This window comes from Pleurodeles waltl, chromosome 10 (genome assembly GCF_031143425.1).
Source record: "Pleurodeles waltl isolate 20211129_DDA chromosome 10, aPleWal1.hap1.20221129, whole genome shotgun sequence".
Classification (NCBI taxonomy): Eukaryota; Metazoa; Chordata; class Amphibia; order Caudata; family Salamandridae; genus Pleurodeles; species Pleurodeles waltl.
In genome coordinates, this window is record NC_090449.1 from 465,112,118 (window position 1) to 465,130,154 (window position 18,037).

Below are 18,037 nucleotides of genomic sequence, written 5' to 3' on the forward strand. Positions count from 1 at the left end.
TTGTGAAAAAAACCTGAATTGTAATAAAAAAGTGAACTTTTCAAAGATTTTCATCTGAAAATTTGTAAGACAGGCTTTTCGCTGCCCTGCTACACTACACGAAACAGTTTTAATTTCAAAACTGACCTTTGTCTACTGTCGTGAATGTTTTTGGTGAATTGCAACATGGCTGCTTTCGTTAGTTAAGCTCATCTATTCATCCTTTGATTCCCCCACTCCTCGCCCCCCTCTAACCTTCCCCCCCCCCCAACATCCCCGTTAAGATGATCTTGTATGTAAATTACTCTCGCACAGACTATCGGGAACTATAGAGAAAGCAGTTTGGATGAACTTTTTCCGCGCTTCTTCATAACAATAACGTTACATTTGATGGCGTTTCGGAATGCGAACACGCAATAAAATTCCTTATAAGTGTTAATGGTCTTGCACTATGTTTCTCAAGATCTCAGTAGATTGACTATTTTAGGATAACCGTCTGTCTACATTGTCTGTATGGATAATCCTTGTGTGTTGTTCCTTTTGGGGAAACAGAACATGATGATTGATAGAAGAATAAGAATATGATTATGTTCGTTGATCCTTGTGATGTTTCAAAACCCCTTCAGGGTCCCTTATCTGATTTCACTGACTGTTTTAGCCCTTATGCTGCCAGGACTTATTTTGCCCGTTTGGGGCAGTATTTGTGTCCTTTTTTTCCAACATTCTAGGGATTCTAGAGGTACCTATACTTTGTGGGTTCCCCTGAAGGAGGCCAAGAAATTGGCCAAAATACAGTGAAAAATTCGTTTTTTTAAAAAAAAAATTGGAAAACGTGGCTGCAGAAGAAGGGGTTTGTGGTGCTAAACTCAGCAGCTGCCCAGCTTTCAGGAACAGGCAGACTTGAATCAGAAAACCCAATTTTTCAACACAATTTTGGCATTTTACTGGGACATACCCCATTTTTGCAATTTTTTGTGCTTTCAGCCTCCTTCCAGTCAGTGACAGAAATGGGCATGAAACCAATGCTGGATCCCAGAAACCTAAACATTTCTGAAAAGTAGACAAAATTCTGAATTCAGCAAGGGGTCATTTGTGCAGATCCTACAAGGGTTTCCTACAGATAATAACAGCTGAAAAAGAAAAATATTGATATTGAGGTGAAAAAAACATCAATTTTTCTCTACGTTTTACTCTGTAACTTTTCCCTGCAATGTCAGATTATAGAAAGCAATATACCGTGTCTGCTGGACTCCTCTGGTTGCGGGGATATATAGGGCTTGAAGGTTCATCAAGAACCCGAGGAACCCAGAGCCAATAAATGAGCTGCACCCTGCAGTGCGTTTTCATTCTATACCGGGTATACATCAATTCATTTGCTGAAATATAAAGAGTAAAAAATTGCTATCAAGAAAACCTTTGTATTTCCAAAAAGGGCACAAGATAAGGTGTTGAGGAGCAGTGGTTATTTGCACATCTCTGAATTCCGGGGTGACCATACTAGCATGTGAATTACAGGGCATTTCTCAAATAGATGTCTTTTTTACACACTCTCCTATATTTGGAAGGAAAAAATGTAGAGAAAGACAAGGGGCAATAGCACTTGTTTTGCTAATCTATGTTCCCCCAAGTCTCCCGATAAAAATGATACCTCACTTGTGTGGGTAGGCCTAGCGCCCGCGACAGGAAACACCCCAAAACGCAACATGGACACATCCCATTTTTTTTAAAGAAAACTTTTTGCAAAGATAGATTGTAGATTTTGGCCTCTAGCTCATCCGCCACCTAGGGAAACCTACCAAACCTGTGCATTTCTGAAAACTTGAGACCTAGGGGAATCCAAGATGGGGTGACTTGCGGGGCTCGGACCAGGTTCTGTTACCCAGAATCCTTTGCGAACCTCAAAATTTGGCTAAAAAAACACATGTTCCTCACATTTCTGTGGCGGAAAGTTCTGGAATCTGAGAGGAGCCACAAATTTCCTTCCACCCAGCGTTCCCCCAAGTCTCCCGATAAAAATGATACCTCACTTGTGTGGGTAGGCCTAGCGCCCGCAACAGGAAACGCCCCAAAGCGCAACGTGGACACATCTAAATTTTTGAAAGAAAACAGAGGTGTTTTTTGCGAAGTGCCTACCTTTAGATTTTGGCCTCTAGCTCAGCCGGCACCTAGCGAAACCTACCAAACCTGTGCATTTCTGAAAACTAGAGACCTAGGGGAATCCAAGATGGGGTGAATTGCGGGGCTCGGACCAGGTTCTGTTACCCAGAATCCTATGCGAACCTCAAAATTTGGCTAAAAAAACACATGTTCCTCACATTTCTGTGGCAGAAAGTTCTGGAATCTGAGAGGAGCCACAAATTTCCTTCCACCCAGCGTTCCCCCAAGTCTCCCGATAAAAATGATACCTCACTTGTGTGGGTAGGCCTAGTGCCTGCGACAGGAAACGCCCCAAAGCGCAACTAGGACACATCTAAATTTTTGAAAGAAAACAGAGGTGTTTTTTGCGAAGTGCCTACCTGTAGATTTTGGCCTCTAGCTCAGCCGGCACCTAGGGAAACCTACCAAACCTGTGCATTTCTGAAAACTAGAGACCTAGGGGAATCCAAGATGGGGTGACTTGTGGGGCTCGGACCAGGTTCTGTTACCCAGAATCCTTTGCAAACCTCAAAATTTGGCTAAAAAAACACATGTTCCTCAAATTTCTGTGGCAGAAAGTTCTGGAATCTGAGAGGAGCCACAAATTTCCTTCCACCCAGCGTTCCCCCAAGTCTCCCGCTAAAAATGATACCTCACTTGTGTGGGTAGGCCTAGCGCCCGCGACAGGAAACGCCCCAAAGCGCAACGTGACACATCCAAATTTTTGAAAGAAAACAGAGGTGTTTTTTGCGAAGTACCTACCTGTAGATTTTGGCCTCTAGCTCAGCCGGCACCTAGGGAAACCTACCAAACCTGTGCATTTCTGAAAACTAGAGACCTAGGGGAATCCAAGGAGGATTGACTTGCGGGGCTCGGACCAGGTTCTGTTACCCAGAATCCTTTGCAAACCTCAAAATTTGGGTAAAAAAACACATGTTCCCCACATTTCTGTGGCAGAAAGTTCTGGAATCTGAGAGGAGCCACAAATTTCCTTCAACCCAGCGTTCCCCCAAGTCTCCCGATAAAAAATTATACCTCACTTGTGTGGGTAGGCCTAGCGCCCGTGACAGGAAACGCCCCAAAGCGCAACGTGGACACATCTAAATTTTTGAAAGAAAACAGAGGTGTTTTTTGCGAAGTGCCTACCTGTAGATTTTGGCCTCTAGCTCAGCCGGCACCTAGGGAAACCTAACAAACCTGTGCATTTCTGAAAACTAGAGACCTAGCGGAATCCAAGGAGGGTTGACTTGCGGGGCTCGGACCAGGTTCTGTTACCTAGAATCCTTTGCGAACCTCAAAATTTGGCTAAAAAAACACATGTTCCTCACATTTCTGTGGCAGAAAGTTCTGGAATCTGAGAGGAGCCACAAATTTCCTTCCACCCAGCGTTCCCCCAAGTCTCCCGATAAAAATGATACCTCACTTGTGTGGGTAGGCCTAGCGCCCGCAACAGGAAACGCCCCAAAGCGCAACGTGGACACATCCAAATTTTTGAAAGAAAACAGAGGTGTTTTTTGCGAAGTGCCTACCTGTAGATTTTGGCCTCTAGCTCAGCCGGCACCTAGGGAAACTTACCAAACCTGTGCATTTCTGAAAACTAGAGACCTAGGGGAAGCCAAGGAGGGTTGACTTGCGGGGCTCGGACCAGGTTCTGTTACCCAGAATCCTTTGCGAACCTCAAAATTTGGCTAACAAAACACATGTTCCTCACATTTCTGTGGCAGAAAGTTCTGGAATCTGAGAGGAGCCCCACATTTCCTTCCACCCAGCGTTCCCCCAAGTCTCCCGACAAAATGATGCCTCACTTGTGTGGGTAGGCCTAGCGCCCGCGACAGGAAACACCCCAAAGCGCAACGTGGACACATCTAAATTTTTGAAAGAAAACAGAGGTGTTTTTTGCGAAGTGCCTACCTGTAGATTTTGGCCTCTAGCTCAGCCGGCACCTAGGGAAACCTAACAAACCTGTGCATTTCTGAAAACTAGAGACCTAGTGGAATCCAAGGAGGGTTGACTTGCGGGGCTCGGACCAGGTTCTGTTACCCAGAATCCTTTGCGAACCTCAAAATTTGGCCAAAAAAAACACATGTTCCTCACATTTCTGTAGCAGAAAGTTCTGGAATCTGAGAGGAGCCACAAATTTCCTACCACCCAGCGTTCCCCCAAGTCTCCTGATAAAAATGATACCTCACTTGTGTGGGTAGGCCTAGCGCCCGCGACAGGAAACGCCCCAAAGCGCAACGTGGACACATCTACATTTTTAAAAGAAAACAGAGGTGTTTTTTGCGAAGTGCCTACCTTTAGATTTTGGCCTCTAGCTCAGCCGGCACCTAGGGAAACCTACCAAACCTGTGCATTTCTGAAAACTAGAGACCTAGGGGAATCCAAGGAGGGTTGACTTGCGGGGCTCGGACCAGGTTCTGTTACCCAGAATCCTTTGCAAACCTCAAAATTTGGCTAAAAAAACACATGTTCCTCACATTTCTGTGGCAGAAAGTTCTGGAATCTGAGAGGAGCCACAAATTTCTTTCAACCCAGCGTTCCCCCAAGTCTCCCGATAAAAAATTATACCTCACTTGTGTGGGTAGGCCTAGCGCCCGCAACAGGAAACGCCCCAAAGCGCAACGTGGACACATCTAAATTTTTGAAAGAAAACAGAGGTGTTTTTTGCGAAGTGCCTACCTTTAGATTTTGGCCTCTAGCTCAGCCGGCACCTAGCGAAACCTACCAAACCTGTGCATTTCTGAAAACTAGAGACCTAGGGGAATCCAAGATGGGGTGAATTGCGGGGCTCGGACCAGGTTCTGTTACCCAGAATCCTATGCGAACCTCAAAATTTGGCTAAAAAAACACATGTTCCTCACATTTCTGTGGCAGAAAGTTCTGGAATCTGAGAGGAGCCACAAATTTCCTTCCACCCAGCGTTCCCCCAAGTCTCCCGATAAAAATGATACCTCACTTGTGTGGGTAGGCCTAGTGCCTGCGACAGGAAACGCCCCAAAGCGCAACTAGGACACATCTAAATTTTTGAAAGAAAACAGAGGTGTTTTTTGCGAAGTGCCTACCTGTAGATTTTGGCCTCTAGCTCAGCCGGCACCTAGGGAAACCTACCAAACCTGTGCATTTCTGAAAACTAGAGACCTAGGGGAATCCAAGATGGGGTGACTTGTGGGGCTCGGACCAGGTTCTGTTACCCAGAATCCTTTGCAAACCTCAAAATTTGGCTAAAAAAACACATGTTCCTCAAATTTCTGTGGCAGAAAGTTCTGGAATCTGAGAGGAGCCACAAATTTCCTTCCACCCAGCGTTCCCCCAAGTCTCCCGCTAAAAATGATACCTCACTTGTGTGGGTAGGCCTAGCGCCCGCGACAGGAAACGCCCCAAAGCGCAACGTGACACATCCAAATTTTTGAAAGAAAACAGAGGTGTTTTTTGCGAAGTACCTACCTGTAGATTTTGGCCTCTAGCTCAGCCGGCACCTAGGGAAACCTACCAAACCTGTGCATTTCTGAAAACTAGAGACCTAGGGGAATCCAAGGAGGATTGACTTGCGGGGCTCGGACCAGGTTCTGTTACCCAGAATCCTTTGCAAACCTCAAAATTTGGGTAACAAAACACATGTTCCCCACATTTCTGTGGCAGAAAGTTCTGGAATCTGAGAGGAGCCACAAATTTCCTTCAACCCAGCGTTCCCCCAAGTCTCCCGATAAAAAATTATACCTCACTTGTGTGGGTAGGCCTAGCGCCCGTGACAGGAAACGCCCCAAAGCGCAACGTGGACACATCTAAATTTTTGAAAGAAAACAGAGGTGTTTTTTGCGAAGTGCCTACCTGTAGATTTTGGCCTCTAGCTCAGCCGGCACCTAGGGAAACCTAACAAACCTGTGCATTTCTGAAAACTAGAGACCTAGCGGAATCCAAGGAGGGTTGACTTGCGGGGCTCGGACCAGGTTCTGTTACCTAGAATCCTTTGCGAACCTCAAAATTTGGCTAAAAAAACACATGTTCCTCACATTTCTGTGGCAGAAAGTTCTGGAATCTGAGAGGAGCCACAAATTTCCTTCCACCCAGCGTTCCCCCAAGTCTCCCGATAAAAATGATACCTCACTTGTGTGGGTAGGCCTAGCGCCCGCAACAGGAAACGCCCCAAAGCGCAACGTGGACACATCCAAATTTTTGAAAGAAAACAGAGGTGTTTTTTGCGAAGTGCCTACCTGTAGATTTTGGCCTCTAGCTCAGCCGGCACCTAGGGAAACTTACCAAACCTGTGCATTTCTGAAAACTAGAGACCTAGGGGAAGCCAAGGAGGGTTGACTTGCGGGGCTCGGACCAGGTTCTGTTACCCAGAATCCTTTGCGAACCTCAAAATTTGGCTAACAAAACACATGTTCCTCACATTTCTGTGGCAGAAAGTTCTGGAATCTGAGAGGAGCCCCACATTTCCTTCCACCCAGCGTTCCCCCAAGTCTCCCGACAAAATGATGCCTCACTTGTGTGGGTAGGCCTAGCGCCCGCGACAGGAAACACCCCAAAGCGCAACGTGGACACATCTAAATTTTTGAAAGAAAACAGAGGTGTTTTTTGCGAAGTGCCTACCTGTAGATTTTGGCCTCTAGCTCAGCCGGCACCTAGGGAAACCTAACAAACCTGTGCATTTCTGAAAACTAGAGACCTAGTGGAATCCAAGGAGGGTTGACTTGCGGGGCTCGGACCAGGTTCTGTTACCCAGAATCCTTTGCGAACCTCAAAATTTGGCCAAAAAAAACACATGTTCCTCACATTTCTGTAGCAGAAAGTTCTGGAATCTGAGAGGAGCCACAAATTTCCTACCACCCAGCGTTCCCCCAAGTCTCCTGATAAAAATGATACCTCACTTGTGTGGGTAGGCCTAGCGCCCGCGACAGGAAACGCCCCAAAGCGCAACGTGGACACATCTACATTTTTAAAAGAAAACAGAGGTGTTTTTTGCGAAGTGCCTACCTTTAGATTTTGGCCTCTAGCTCAGCCGGCACCTAGGGAAACCTACCAAACCTGTGCATTTCTGAAAACTAGAGACCTAGGGGAATCCAAGGAGGGTTGACTTGCGGGGCTCGGACCAGGTTCTGTTACCCAGAATCCTTTGCAAACCTCAAAATTTGGCTAAAAAAACACATGTTCCTCACATTTCTGTGGCAGAAAGTTCTGGAATCTGAGAGGAGCCACAAATTTCTTTCAACCCAGCGTTCCCCCAAGTCTCCCGATAAAAAATTATACCTCACTTGTGTGGGTAGGCCTAGCGCCCGTGACAGGAAACGCCCCAAAGCGCAACGTGGACACATCTAAATTTTTTAAAGAAAACAGAGGTGTTTTTTGCGAAGTGCCTACCTGTAGATTTTGGCCTCTAGCTCAGCCGGCACATAGGGAAACCTAACAAACCTGTGCATTTCTGAAAACTAGAGACCTAGCGGAATCCAAGGAGGGTTGACTTGCGGGGCTCGGACCAGGTTCTGTTACCTAGAATCCTTTGCGAACCTCAAAATTTGGCTAAAAAAACACATGTTCCTCACATTTCTGTGGCAGAAAGTACTGGAATCTGAGAGGAGCCACAAATTTCCTTCCACCCAGCGTTCCCCCAAGTCTCCTGATAAAAATGATACCTCACTTGTGTGGGTAGGCCTAGCGCCCGCGACAGGAAACGCCCCAAAGCGCAACGTGGACACATCTACATTTTTGAAAGAAATCAGAGGTGTTTTTTGCGAAGTGCCTACCTGTAGATTCTGGCCTCTAGCTCAGCCGGCACCTAGGGAAACCTACCAAACCTGTGCATTTCTGAAAACTAGAGACCTAGGGGAATCCAAAGAGGGTTGACTTGCGGGGCTCGGACCAGGTTCTGTTACCCATAATCCTTTGCGAACCTCAAAATTTAGCTAAAAAAAACACATGTTCCTCACATTTCTGTGGCAGAAAGTTCTGGAATCTGAGAGGAGCCACAAATTTCCTTCCACCCAGCGTTCCCCCAAGTCTCCCGATAAAAATGATACCTCACTTGTGTGGGTAGGCCTAGCACACGCAACAGGAAACGCCCCAAAGCGCAACGTGGACACATCCAAATTTTTGAAAGAAAACAGAGGTGTTTTTTGCGAAGTGCCTACCTGTAGATTTTGGCCTCTAGCTCAGCCGCACCTAGGGAAACTTACCAAACCTGTGCATTTCTGAAAACTAGAGACCTAGGGGAAGCCAAGGAGGGTTGACTTGCGGGGCTCGGACCAGGTTCTGTTACCCAGAATCCTTTGCGAACCTCAAAATTTGGCTAACAAAACACATGTTCCTCACATTTCTGTGGCAGAAAGTTCTGGAATCTGAGAGGAGCCCCACATTTCCTTCCACCCAGCGTTCCCCCAAGTCTCCCGACAAAATGATGCCTCACTTGTGTGGGTAGGCCTAGCGCCCGCGACAGGAAACACCCCAAAGCGCAACGTGGACACATCTAAATTTTTGAAAGAAAACAGAGGTGTTTTTTGCGAAGTGCCTACCTGTAGATTTTGGCCTCTAGCTCAGCCGGCACCTAGGGAAACCTAACAAACCTGTGCATTTCTGAAAACTAGAGACCTAGTGGAATCCAAGGAGGGTTGACTTGCGGGGCTCGGACCAGGTTCTGTTACCCAGAATCCTTTGCGAACCTCAAAATTTGGCTAAAAAAACACATGTTCCTCACATTTCTGTAGCAGAAAGTTCTGGAATCTGAGAGGAGCCACAAATTTCCTTCCACCCAGAGTTCCCCCAAGTCTCCTGATAAAAATGATACCTCACTTGTGTGGGTAGGCCTAGCGCCCGCGACAGGAAACGCCCCAAAGCGCAACGTGGACACATCTACATTTTTAAAAGAAAACAGAGGTGTTTTTTGCGAAGTGCCTACCTTTAGATTTTGGCCTCTAGCTCAGCCGGCACCTAGGGAAACCTACCAAACCTGTGCATTTCTGAAAACTAGAGACCTAGGGGAAGCCAAGGAGGGTTGACTTGCGGGGCTCGGACCAGGTTCTGTTACCCAGAATCCTTTGCAAACCTCAAAATTTGGCTAAAAAAACACATGTTCCTCACATTTCTGTGGCAGAAAGTACTGGAATCTGAGAGGAGCCACAAATTTCCTTCCACCCAGCGTTCCCCCAAGTCTCCTGATAAAAATGATACCTCACTTGTGTGGGTAGGCCTAGCGCCCGCGACAGGAAACGCCCCAAAGCGCAACGTGGACACATCTACATTTTTGAAAGAAATCAGAGGTGTTTTTTGCGAAGTGCCTACCTGTAGATTCTGGCCTCTAGCTCAGCCGGCACCTAGGGAAACCTACCAAACCTGTGCATTTCTGAAAACTAGAGACCTAGGGGAATCCAAAGAGGGTTGACTTGCGGGGCTCGGACCAGGTTCTGTTACCCATAATCCTTTGCGAACCTCAAAATTTAGCTAAAAAAAACACATGTTCCTCACATTTCTGTGGCAGAAAGTTCTGGAATCTGAGAGGAGCCACAAATTTCCTTCCACCCAGCGTTCCCCCAAGTCTCCCGATAAAAATGATACCTCACTTGTGTGGGTAGGCCTAGCGCCCGCAACAGGAAACGCCCCAAAGCGCAACGTGGACACATCCAAATTTTTGAAAGAAAACAGAGGTGTTTTTTGCGAAGTGCCTACCTGTAGATTTTGGCCTCTAGCTCAGCCGGCACCTAGGGAAACTTACCAAACCTGTGCATTTCTGAAAACTAGAGACCTAGGGGAAGCCAAGGAGGGTTGACTTGCGGGGCTCGGACCAGGTTCTGTTACCCAGAATCCTTTGCGAACCTCAAAATTTGGCTAACAAAACACATGTTCCTCACATTTCTGTGGCAGAAAGTTCTGGAATCTGAGAGGAGCCCCACATTTCCTTCCACCCAGCGTTCCCCCAAGTCTCCCGACAAAATGATGCCTCACTTGTGTGGGTAGGCCTAGCGCCCGCGACAGGAAACACCCCAAAGCGCAACGTGGACACATCTACATTTTTGAAAGAAAACAGAGGTGTTTTTTGCGAAGTGCCTACCTGTAGATTTTGGCCTCTAGCTCAGCCGGCACCTAGGGAAACCTAACAAACCTGTGCATTTCTGAAAACTAGAGACCTAGTGGAATCCAAGGAGGGTTGACTTGCGGGGCTCGGACCAGGTTCTGTTACCCAGAATCCTTTGCGAACCTCAAAATTTGGCTAAAAAAACACATGTTCCTCACATTTCTGTAGCAGAAAGTTCTGGAATCTGAGAGGAGCCACAAATTTCCTTCCACCCAGAGTTCCCCCAAGTCTCCTGATAAAAATGATACCTCACTTGTGTGGGTAGGCCTAGCGCCCGCGACAGGAAACGCCCCAAAGCGCAACGTGGACACATCTACATTTTTAAAAGAAAACAGAGGTGTTTTTTGCGAAGTGCCTACCTTTAGATTTTGGCCTCTAGCTCAGCCGGCACCTAGGGAAACCTACCAAACCTGTGCATTTCTGAAAACTAGAGACCTAGGGGAAGCCAAGGAGGGTTGACTTGCGGGGCTCGGACCAGGTTCTGTTACCCAGAATCCTTTGCAAACCTCAAAATTTGGCTAAAAAAACACATGTTCCTCACATTTCTGTGGCAGAAAGTTCTGGAATCTGAGAGGAGCCACAAATTTCCTTCAACCCAGCGTTCCCCCAAGTCTCCCGATAAAAAATTATACCTCACTTGTGTGGGTAGGCCTAGCGCCCGTGACAGGAAACGCCCCAAAGCGCAACGTGGACACATCTAAATTTTTGAAAGAAAACAGAGGTGTTTTTTGCGAAGTGCCTACCTGTAGATTTTGGCCTCTAGCTCAGCCGGCACCTAGGGAAACCTAACAAACCTGTGCATTTCTGAAAACTAGAGACCTAGCGGAATCCAAGGAGGGTTGACTTGCGGGGCTCGGACCAGGTTCTGTTACCTAGAATCCTTTGCGAACCTCAAAATTTGGCTAAAAAAACACATGTTCCTCACATTTCTGTGGCAGAAAGTACTGGAATCTGAGAGGAGCCACAAATTTCCTTCCACCCAGCGTTCCCCCAAGTCTCCTGATAAAAATGATACCTCACTTGTGTGGGTAGGCCTAGCGCCTGCGACAGGAAACGCCCCAAAGCGCAACGTGGACACATCTAAATTTTTGAAAGAAATCAGAGGTGTTTTTTGCGAAGTGCCTACCTTTAGATTTTGGCCTCTAGCTCAGCCGGCACCTAGGGAAACCTACCAAACCTGTGCATTTCTGAAAACTAGAGACCTAGGGGAATCCAAGGAGGGTTGACTTGCGTGGCTCGGACCAGGTTCTGTTACCCAGAATCCTTTGCAAACCTCAAAATTTGGCTAAAAAAACACGTTCCTCACATTTCTGTGGCAGAAAGTTCTGGAATCTGAGAGGAGCCACAAATTTCCTTCAACCCAGCGTTCCCCCAAGTCTCCCGATAAAAAATTATACCTCACTTGTGTGGGTAGGCCTAGCGCCCGTGACAGGAAACGCCCCAAAGCGCAACGTGGACACATCTAAATTTTTGAAAGAAAACAGAGGTGTTTTTTGCGAAGTGCCTACCTGTAGATTCTGGCCTCTAGCTCAGCTGGCACATAGGGAAACCTACCAAACCTGTGCATTTCTGAAAACTAGAGACCTAGGGGAATCCAAAGAGGGTTGACTTGCGGGGCTCGGACCAGGTTCTGTTACCCATAATCCTTTGCGAACCTCAAAATTTAGCTAAAAAAAACACATGTTCCTCACATTTCTGTGGCAGAAAGTTCTGGAATCTGAGAGGAGCCACAAATTTCCTTCCACCCAGCGTTCCCCCAAGTCTCCCAATAAAAATGATACCTCACTTGTGTGGGTAGGCCTAGCGCCCGCAACAGGAAACGCCCCAAAGCGCAACGTGGACACATCCAAATTTTTGAAAGAAAACAGAGGTGTTTTTTGCGAAGTGCCTACCTGTAGATTTTGGCCTCTAGCTCAGCCGGCACCTAGGGAAACTTACCAAACCTGTGCATTTCTGAAAACTAGAGACCTAGGGGAAGCCAAGGAGGGTTGACTTGCGGGGCTCGGACCAGGTTCTGTTACCCAGAATCCTTTGCGAACCTCAAAATTTGGCTAACAAAACACATGTTCCTCACATTTCTGTGGCAGAAAGTTCTGGAATCTGAGAGGAGCCACACATTTCCTTCCACCCAGCGTTCCCCCAAGTCTCCCGACAAAATGATGCCTCACTTGTGTGGGTAGGCCTAGCGCCCGCGACAGGAAACACCCCAAAGCGCAACGTGGACACATCTAAATTTTTGAAAGAAAACAGAGGTGTTTTTTGCGAAGTGCCTACCTGTAGATTTTGGCCTCTAGCTCAGCCGGCACCTAGGGAAACCTAACAAACCTGTGCATTTCTGAAAACCAGAGACCTAGTGGAATCCAAGGAGGGTTGACTTGCGGGGCTCGGACCAGGTTCTGTTACCCAGAATCCTTTGCAAACCTCAAAATTTGGCTAAAAAAGCACATGTTCCTCACATTTCTGTAGCAGAAAGTTCTGGAATCTGAGAGGAGCCACAAATTTCCTTCCACCCAGCGTTCCCCCAAGTCTCCTGATAAAAATGATACCTCACTTGTGTGGGTAGGCCTAGCGCCCGCGACAGGAAACGCCCCAAAGCGCAACGTGGACACATCTAAATTTTTAAAAGAAAACAGAGGTGTTTTTTGCTAAGTGCCTACCTGTAGATTTTGGCCTTTAGCTCAGCCGGCACCAAGGGAAACCTACCAAACCTGTGCATTTCTGAAAACTAGAGACCTAGGGGAATCCAAAGAGGGTTGACTTGCGGGGCTCGGACCAGGTTCTGTTACCCATAATCCTTTACGAACCTCAAATTTGGCTAAAAAAAACACATGTTCCTCACATTTCTGTGGCAGAAAGTTCTGGAATCTGAGAGGAGCCACACATTTCCTTCCACCCAGCGTTCCCCCAAGACTCCCGATAAAGTGATACCTCACTTGTGTGGGTAGGCCTAGCGCCCGCGACAAGAAACACCCCAAAGCGCAACGTGGACACATCTAAATTTTTAAAAGAAAACAGAGGTGTTTTTTGCGAAGTGCCTACCTGTAGATTTTGGCCTCTAGCTCAGGCGGCACCTAGGGAAACCTAACAAACCTGTGCATTTCTGAAAACTAAAGACCTAGGGGAATCCAAGGAGGGTTGACTTGCGGGGCTCGGACCAGGTTCTGTTACCCAGAATCCTTTGCAAACCTCAACATTTGGCTAAAAAAACACATGTTCCTCACATTTCTGTGGCAGAAAGTTCTGGAATCTTAGAGGAGCCACAAATTTCCTTCCACCCAGCGTTCCCCCAGGTCTCCCGATAAAAATGATACCTCACTTGTGTGGGTAGGCCTAGCGCCCGCGACAGGAAACGCCCCAAAGCTCAACGTGGACACATCCAAATTTTTGAAGGAAAACAGAGGTGTTTTTTGCGAAGTGCCTACCTGTAGATTTTGGCCTCTAGCTCAGCCGGCACCTAGGGAAACCTACCAAACCTGTGCTTTTCTGAAAACTAGAGACCTAGGGGAATCCAAGGAGGGTTGACTTGCGGGGCTCGGACCAGGTTCTGTTACCCAGAATCCTTTGCGAACCTCAAAATTTGGCTACAAAAACACATGTTCCTCACATTTCTGTGGCAGAAAGTTCTGGAATCTGAGAGGAGCCACAAATTTCCTTCCACCCAGCGTTCCCCCAAGTCTCCCGATAAAAACAATACCTCACTTGTGTGGGTAGGCCTAGTGCCCGCGACAGGAAACGCCCCAAAGCGCAACGTGGACACATCCCATTTTTTGAAAGAAAACAGTGCCTACCTGTGGATTTTGGCCTGTAGCTCAGCTGGCACCTAGGGAAACCTACCAACCCTGTGCATTTTTTAAAACTAAAGACCTTGGGGAATCCAAGATGGGGTGACTTGTGGGGCTCGGACCAGGTTCTGTTACCCAGAATCCTTTGCAAACCTCAAAATTTGGCTAAATAAACACCCTTTCCTCTCATTTCGGAGACAGAAAGTTCTGGAATCTGAGAGGAGCTACAAATTTCCTTCCACCCAGCACTCCCCCAAGTCTCCCGATAAAAATGATACCTCACTTGTGTGGGTGGGCCAGGTGCCTGCAACAGAATAAGGCCCAAAACTTGAAGAGATAGAAGGGATAGCACAGCGAGTTTATAAGGGCATATTCTTTTATACATCTTTAGACGGACTCTGCTTTGGGGACCCACATAAGTGAGGTGTCATTTTACTTGGGAGACTGAGGGGAAAACTGGGGAGTAGGAATTTTGTGCTGGAGCGGTGATCCTACTATGAAAAGTCAGGAAAATATGCTTTTTTATGCAAATTTTGAGGTTGACAGAGGATTCTGGGTAAGAAAATGTTGGGGGAGCCACGCAAGCCACACCTCCCTGGACTCCTTGGGGTGTCTAGTTTTTAAAAGTTTCTGGGTTTTGTAGGTTTCCCTAGATGAAGGCCAAAAACATAGGTGGGATCTCCCCCCCAAACACAGGTATTTTTGTAATATATCATTTTGATGTGTGCAAATACGTCCGTGATGTGCCAAACACTAAAATTGTGAAAAGAAACACACTTAGGTTATGTGAAGAAGACCCCTCACCCACCAACCAAGTTGGTGGCATGCTTCATCATCGGGGTCCGACCCGAGCCACCTAGCGTGTCACAGGTGTGCTGCTACGCCTGTTTACAGCGGAGCAGGTTTTGTCATTTTTTAGCACACATACTGGTTGGATTTGGCACGAGGGTGAGTGATGGTTCAGTGGATCAAATTTTATTAACAAGGGATTTCACAAAACTGAAATAAACTGCTAATAACTGAAAGGCAAAAAAGTGAACCAATGACTCACAGCTCGTGAGCTGTAAAGCCGCGACAAGGCACCAACCGCTTTACAGTCCATTCACACACCTTTCATACATGACACGCACAAGACCATTCACACCGCCAGCCATGGGCCCAGCACATTACAACACTCACATCGACAGACCGCGCCACTCAGGGGCCCATCACTTACATACACCCACATGCCTGATACAAGAATCACATCAGCTGATGGGAGTGTGGACTGCCGTTTGGCTGGCACCGCCAGCCAAGCGCCACCCCACGCACACGCCAGCCAAGCGCCACCCCAAGTACACCGCCAGCCAAGCGCCACCCCACGGACACCGCCAGCCAAGCGCCACCCCACGCACACCGCCAGCCAAGCGCCACCCCAAGCACACCGCCAGCCAAGCGCCACCCCATGCACACCGCAATCACTTTTTTTATTTATAAACAACAAAGAAACCACTAATTATAAAATAAGCACAAAACTACAAACACAAAAGCTCTAACTAAATACACGACAGAGATGCCAACTGTGAAACATATGAAAATATAAAACAGACAGCTTACGCTCACGGTATTTCCCAAAAGTTTTTCCTTGTGTGGTAACTTCTAAAACAGCTGGGCACACACAGCCAAGGCTTTGAAGGGCATTCGGGGCAGTACATCCGGGTCTCCCTCCGGATTGATCTCCAGGCACATACTCTACATTTCTTTCTAGGCATGTCTTTTTTGGGAGTGGGAGGAATGTGATCTGGAAAGTGCCGATCTTTCAATCTAGCCACATCCTCCACCACTTCTTCTCTAGGAACTCTTGCCGGTTCCACCACTATAAGGCTTTCTATCACTGACTCCTGAAATTTAACAAATGTCATCCTTGACTCAGGTGAACAATCCTTGTATACAATAAAGGCATTAAAAGTTGCCAAATGAAATAAATGTAGGGCCAACTTTTTATACCACACATAAGACTTATGAAGAGCAGTGTAAGGTTCCAACCTCTGATCTACTCTATCAACACCACCCATGTGCCTATTGTAGTCCAAAATGCACGCAGGTTTGCGCAATTCCACAACCTGACCCCAAACAGCCACAGGGGAAGTACTCTCTTCATGGATGGTCGATAGCATGTACACATCCCTCCTGTCTGAAAATTTCAGAGCTAGCAGCTCATTATTCCGCAAGGCACTGCACTGTCCCCTCTCAAGTTTTTTACAGACAAGCTCTCTTGGATAGCCTTTCCGGTTAGAACGGATTGTGCCACAAGCAACAGTGTCCACCCTAAACAACTCCTTGAACAACTGCACTCCAGTGTAGAAATTATTGACGTACAAATGGTGACCTTTGTTAAACAGCCGTCTAGCAAGTTCCCATACAATTTTTTCCACTAACTCCAAAAGTGGCCGGACAACCAGGAGGGTCAATACTGGAATCCCTACCAGTGTAGACCCGGAAGTTATACACATATCCTGTACTGCTTTCTGACAGCAGATACAATTTAATCCCATACCGTGCCCTCTTACTAGGAATGTACTGCTTAAAAACTAAACGCCCCTTGAAAAGGACCAAAGACTCGTCCACACTTATCTCTTTGCCTGGAACATAGACCTTTGAAAACCGATCCACAAAATGATCAAGGATAGGCCTAATCTTAAAAAGGCGGTCACAATCAGGGTGATCTCGTGGCAAGGCTAAAGCATTGTCTACAAAATGCAGCATACGAAGAAGAAGCAAATACCAATTACGTGTCATAGTTGCAGGAAATATAGCAGTTGCCATCAAGGGACTAGTAGACCAATAAGAAGCCAGTGACGGCTTCCTGATCAACCCCATCAAAAAAGACAAACCTAAAAACCTTTTCATCTCTTCCAGATATGTGGGAACCCAAAGAGTAGCTCTAGACTGAGGCTTAAGTCTGGCAGCGTTGTCCCCCAAATATTGCTCTGCATACACATTTGTCTGTTCCACAATCTCTTCCAAAAATACATCGTCCATAAACAAGTGAAAGAAATGGACAGGCAAAAAGTTTTCCGTATTAACTCTACACCCTGGGAGACCAGTAAATGCAGGTAACTGTGGCTGCTCCATGTTTGGGGCAATCCAGGTGTCAGGTCTTCTAATGGGAAACCCTTCAGCGCCAGGCTGCTGCACTCTTGGCACATCAATGTCCTCCTCTAACACAGGACCTTCATCTGCACTGAGAGTAGCTTCCTCATCAGAAGAATACTCTCGGAGAGAAAACTCACTTCCAGAATCTCCTGCTTCCTCCTCTGCCTCAGATGCAGAGTCAGTGTCGTAATCATGGTCTGAAGACGACTCAAAGAGCATGCGAACAACCTGCTGAGCGGTCACTTTGCGGCTAGCCATGATCCTAACAACAAATGGATTGCCAACAACAACTAGTACTAAAATAAGTAATAAACAAAGTGTAGCTTTATCACAAAGAGTTATGTACTACAAAAAACTATACCACTCACTTGCCTGAAATAGCTACTCACCAAACAACTACTCTGCACAGACACAGCAATCACCAATGATATCCCACTAAAAAGAAAAAAGAAAAAAGCAAATTAGACATATGACAACACAAACATCACTGTGCTCAAATCTAAGGACAATGTCAAACACACAATACTGCATTTAGTACACCACCTACAAACATGTCATTCATGCATGTCAACAATACTCCTTTGGAGTAAATTGCTTTCACTTACCTAAAACATGCAACTATGCAAACCGCTGGACAACTACTGCCAAAACTGCAGAGATCCACAGCAAAGGAAGCAAAAGCGTTGAACTAGAAGAAAAAGAAGAAATAAATTGTTATAATCACAAATACAAATACTTTGCCAGTTGACAAACACCCCACCACCAAGACACCACCAAGAACTTAGAAGTTGTCCCTGGTACCTAAGTGGATCCTGCCCCCCTCGGGGGTAGATGGGCGTAAAAAAATTGGCCAATCTGCCCCCATTGGGGGGCAGAAATGGGAAACACCTCTGTGCCCCCTTTAGGGGGCAACCCTTCCCAAAGGGGGCACCCCCAGCAC

The 18,037-nt window shown here is 46.8% G+C and overlaps 1 non-coding gene across 1 annotated transcript; it reads left to right on the plus strand.

The window, feature by feature from the left end:
- The first annotated feature begins 484 nt into the window (after positions 1-484).
- Positions 485-620, plus strand: LOC138262570 (U8 small nucleolar RNA). Its single transcript, XR_011199271.1, has one exon. It is a non-coding gene; the product is annotated as a U8 small nucleolar RNA (small nucleolar RNA).
- Positions 621-18,037: the final 17,417 nt, after the last annotated feature.